The sequence below is a fragment of the Pomacea canaliculata genome, linkage group LG4 (genome assembly GCF_003073045.1).
Source record: "Pomacea canaliculata isolate SZHN2017 linkage group LG4, ASM307304v1, whole genome shotgun sequence".
Lineage (NCBI taxonomy): Eukaryota > Metazoa > Mollusca > Gastropoda > Architaenioglossa > Ampullariidae > Pomacea > Pomacea canaliculata.
The window spans coordinates 25,225,332-25,231,331 of NC_037593.1; positions in this window are offsets into that span (position 1 = coordinate 25,225,332).

The window sequence follows — 6,000 nt, forward strand, 5'->3', positions numbered from 1 at the left end:
AAAAAATCCCTGTTTTCATATAAACTAAAATTAGCATACGTGCCCCTGGTGTGCATTATTCCCATCCTAATCAAATGTCCTCTGCTCTCTGAGTATTAGAAAAAGATTACAAAAGATTACATGTACACACAGAGAACAACCTGTATCAGAGTGTGGTTTAAAATGAGAGACTAATTCATGAACAAGAGTTTTTCAACAGCATCTAGTCATTCAGATTTGTTCGATGCATAATTCTGTATTTTCCATTTTCAAGTGTTTGCCCCTATTACCAGAATAATCACATTAATTTTTTTGTGTGGTTCATATCTGCTAAATATTTATTATGTTCCCTGATTACCAAGCATACAGGTGGTTGGGGGGGGGGATGAGTCCATTAAGTGACGTACAGAGTCATTACACGCCAGGGATTTAGTAAGCTGGTCAGTAAAAAAAAAAGAAAATAGATATTTGGTGGTGGTAAATATTTGTTACTGTGCAACCATGAAAATAGAGGCAGGCTAAAATATTTAACATGTTTAACTAAAAGACATGACCTAGCTGTTCTTTCCTATGACTCCCAACAAATGCAAAGCTGCAATAACAAGACAAGTTTATTATATATCCATTGCAGGCAAGTAAAACAGATTTAAAACATACCCCGAGTTAAATGAAAATGGCATTAAATTGTACCTTTTAACAGATACATTTTATTTTTTACTGTTTAGATAGCTAATGATACTTTACTCATACGGAAATAAATGGTGAAAAATGGGGAAACACACTGTTACGACTGTGACGGTTAAATTGATGACATATGAGGAAGAGAATAGGTTAGTTGAAGATTTCTATTTCCCCGATCTCCGTCTGTCGGTAACTTGACTCGTTAAAAGTCTAGAATCTGCGATGTCATATATCCGGTAGCAAAGTCACTCCAATCACCGTGTGAACAGGAACAGAAACTTTATTTAATACTTCAATACTTCATACAGCAGTTCACACTGTAATATACACTACGAGTTGTGTCAAAGTTTTGACTACTCAAACGCGGAAACAACATTAACAGGCTGACAGCCACACAGGCTAACTTCAACTTCGTATTTCCCACTCACGAAAAGTACTAAATTCCCGAATATTCGACCACACAGGCCTACTACTGCTTCGTACTTCCAACTCACGAAGAGTACTAAATTCCCCAAATATTTGACCACTGTCACGTCAACGTTCACTCATCTGTGTACGTTACACCACTCTTCCAGAAACATCGGACCTCCACTCTTGTTTCCATGGATTCCTCTAGATCAGGGGTGGGCAATTAATTTTGCCAAGGGGCCGCATGAGAAATTGGGATGGTTTTAGAGGGCCGGACTAATATAGTTAACTCAGTTTTACCCAATACTGTATATATAGTAGATATACTGGTGGGCGGGCCAGCGGGCGGGCCGGTCAGCGACAGGATGCGGGCCGGATCCGGCCCGCGGGCCGGCCTTTGCCCAGGTCTGCTCTAGATGCTAAGGTAAAAAGAAAATGACGTAATGTGCCTGACGTCATTATCGCTATTTCCGCCAAGGTCACAGACATTCGCCGGAGGCCTCGCACAGGCAAAACATTAAATTCGTAACACACACATACCACACAATGTTGCTACTGACGCGAAAAAACAAAAATATAGACCGAAAACACACACACATAACTTTATTTAGCTTGTGCAATATTAATAAGAATATGCAAAGTTTCTATGTTTTATTGCTAAAGTTCATCAACAAAAACTCTCAACAACAGACACAAAAAGCACAACTGAGGTAGTACTTGTTCACATTTCCTTAAAATTTTCTCTGAATAAATAAGAGAAAGAAATTCTAAACGTAAAAATGCTATCTGTAAACATTTGATGCGATGCAATTCGTCTCTGAAGTGGTGAGCCATGAATTTTGAATGCGGATCAAGGTTGTGCTAAAAAGTCAAAAATGCAGACACATCGTCTCTGTGAATTTCCAAAAAGTAGTTGGATTTATCAACAGCAACTTGATTCAAATTCAGACTCCAATGGAGAATAAAGTAAAATTATATATAAAATATAAATAATTTAATTTGGAAGGCTCTTGTACATATGTAGATGTGTGCTCAATGCACCACACATGAAGGATTGCAAAACAAAACTACAGTCAAGTACATGTATGCAAGAAACATGTAGACAAAATGAAAGGCTCTACATACTTGTAAGGGATGAATTCCATTATCTATTCAACTCTAAAAAATTTGCTGACCAACGTACAAATAATTTATCACCTTACTATACTCACAATCCTAATGCCTAAAAGTTCCATTCTTTATTGACATCAATAAATAAAAAGAACTTTATTAGATCAGCTCAGTTTGTTATTACTTAGGATGGTAATCTAGAAGAATTAAGAGAATTTATATATGTGTGTGGAGGGGGGAGGTTTACATATATATATGAATATATGCATGTATGGGTGGGGGTAGTATATCTGTAAGTAAATATGTGTATATGAGAAGATTTACATATATAAGCAGAGTTGGGGGGTATTAGATAGGTATATATATGAATGTGTGTGTGTGGTGGTGGTGAATTCACATGTATACATAAGCAGACACAAGGGTGCATGAGGGGTGGTGGAATTTTAGATTTATAAATATGCAAATATGAGTGAGTAGGGGGAAGCGTGTGTCACAAGGTATTTCATATACATATATATACAGATATAATTATGTGTGTGGGGGATTATATCTATAGGCAGATGTGAGTATGTGTGTGTCGGGGGGGTAATAGATAAATATGTATATGCAAGATTATGTGTGATGTGGTGGGGGGTTACATATATATAAGTAGATATGAGTGTGTGTGTTGGGGTGGAACGTTATACATATATACATAAGCAGATATGAGTGACTAGGTGTGTGGTTGGGGGAGTTTATGATATAAGCGAAGATATGAGCTGCTATGTGTGGTGGTGGGGGTGTTACACATGTAAAAAAAAGCAGAAGGGGGGAATTATATATCTGCAAATAGCAAATATGAGTAAGGGTGTGTGCGGGCGGAGATTATATATATAAGCAGATATGAGTATGTGTGTGTCGAGGGTATTAGATAAATATATATAAGCAGATGTGTGTGTGTGTGTGGGGATTTACATACATATACATAACAAGATAAAAGACTGTGTGTGTTTGTTGGTGGATTATTTATATATATGCACGTATGAGTGAGTAGGTGTGTGTGTGTGTGTCAGGGTTATTAGATAAATATATATGAGCAGATATGAGTAAGGGAGGTTACATGTACTAGATATATGAAAGCAGAGATGAGTGTATGTGAGTGGGGGGGGGGGTATATACATATAAGCAGATATAAGGCTCTAAATGTGTGAGTGGGTGGGGTTTATACATGTTTTCATAAGCAGATGTTTGTGTGTGGATTATTTATGTATGCGGATACGAGTAGGTGCGTGTGTGTCGGGGGACATTCTATAATATTCAAATATGAGTAAGTGTGTAAGGGGAATTATATATATATATATGCAGATAATAACAATAATAATAATAGTAATTGTATTCAGTTTTTTTTTAGAAGGCCATCTGGCCCACATCAACATCAAATGGCAGACAGTTGGTAATCTCCCCTTATTCATCACCACAATTAAAAAAAAAGATTCAAGGATTGTTTTTCCAAAAAAATTGCATGTTTCAGTATCTTCTTCGGATTACTGTCCGATGAAAAGAATAAACGAGGTGACGATAGGAAGTATACTATAGCCTTCCTTTGCCTCCACTGACACTTCGGTTTTCGCCGCTTCAAAAATAGCAACGGGTGCCCGATGCCAGTCGCGGGAAGCCACTGGAGGCCGACCAGCGCTCTGTGCATGCGGAATCCCAACAGACCCTAAACGCGTCTAGGTCTCGAGTAGCAGGTAAACGGAGTTGTCCTCATTTGATTACATGCAGGGGCCAGGTGCAGAAATTTTACTTGACTTAAACGTCTTCACCCACTTTTATTTCATGTGAAAGACCAGATGGACGTTAGCTGCAGGGTGGACACACGTTTTCCGGTCTCGAAATAAAATTTATTTTGATTGACTAAGTCTATTGCCATTTCAAGTGGGAAATCGAGCAAACCAAACAAACAAGCCAGTCATTATTATCATTTTATTTATAAAAGAGTGTTAACAAGTTCATAAAAATTCGAATTGGTTTACTGGTACAATACTCGACTAAGACATGCACCAATGACAACAGCCAGAATCATCTTCATTAACAGCATCTCATCATCCCCACTTCCATACAGAGGTGTAGTCTAGAAAGGTTTCTAGTCATTGACGTAAACGACCTTTGAACTAATCTTTTGGCAAGTTGGTGGAATTATCCTCTCAGATACATCTTTTTCGTCTACCATGTTACAGTTTAGGTACAGATTGTTTTTAATTTTAAAGCTTGACTATTCGAAGGGAGAGAAGCGCCTAAGGTTGCTGAACTACGTTTTGGCAATAATAATAATAATCATAATAATAATCATAATAATAAAGATTTATATAGCGTCTTTCGATGTCAACCCATGTCAGCCACCAGCACGTGTCCTAAAAAAAAAATAAAACATTTGTTTGCTACACAAACTAACAATTTACTATGAGAACATTACCTATAAGGTATTACATTAAATGAGTTTTAGTAACACACACACCTTTTTATTTTGCTTGCTTAATTATTTATTAATACAATTATTGTATTTTTTATATTTCTAAGACATTTGTTCTTAAAACTTATGTTTTTTTTCCGATTGACAAAGAAATACACGTTGGACTTTACTAGATCACAGTTTGTCATTTCATTTAATGTTTCCACCCTTCTTGGGGAATGTTTCTGACGTTGGCCATTTTTTAAATTGTCTGAATTCCGGCAAGTGAGTCTCCAAAGATGAAAAACCCAACTTACTTCGGCAACAATAAGCACACTGCTAGCAAAAATTGCTTTGAAATTTCATTGTAAGATAAAATATGTTGACTTTGAAGCAGCAGATAATGTAAAATAGTAAATAACATTATTTATCATACTATGTCATATGGACCTAGTACTCTGGCTGCCTGTAATATTCTCGCCTGCAATGCCAAAAAAAAAAAAAAAAAGGCTAATCAATTTGACTCAGTTTATTATGATTCACTGACATTTACTTTCCCTTTTGTCCCTCTGCCAACCTATGTACATAATTACAAAGGCGCAATTCAAGTTGTAAAAAGCAGTAATAAGGAATATGGGAATCTGACAGTTAAAAAGTCGAGTGTTTCAAATGAAAAGCAGTCGGACAAATCCTACATGAACTGAGTAGAAAAGAACAATAACATTGTGCTCTTTGTAATTTAGATGCTACCAGATACTAAACCTATTTACAACAAGGGGAAAGTGGAGCTGAGACAGAGACATGAAAGCCCCCTGTGTACGGTTTGTTTATAACTTTTTACCTGCTGCCTCTTACATCTCACTCACCATGCATTAGTCAAAGCTAATTTTAGAATCCTTTATACAAAATTTTTCGTCCCCTAATGTAATTAACCAAAACCGTTTTGAGCAAGCGAGTTTTATCAGATATTAAAATAAATTACTAAGAAAAGAATGTGAAAAACTTCAGTACAAACTGCAGATAGACCCTTGCCGATAAGTTTTTAGGAAATAATTTTGAAACAATTAAGCATTTAGACTTAATCACGAAAACCAGACATCATCAGAGCGATCTCTTCCATTGTTGTATTTGTATTAGTCTTGTACGAAAGGTTGTGGTTTTGGCATGAGCATTTAACAGGGAAAAAAAGCCTCATTGAAGTCATCAAAGACTGGAACAACATCCAGGTATTACTCACCAGCCAACTAGGAGGCTGATGAGGGTTTGATACACCAATACCATCAGGTTTGCTACCAAGTATGGACTGTAAAAGTTCTTCTTAGTTCTGCTGTATACATGCAATATCTGGTCTTTTGCTTGCTAATGAATAAAAAAACAACTCATGTTTTCTA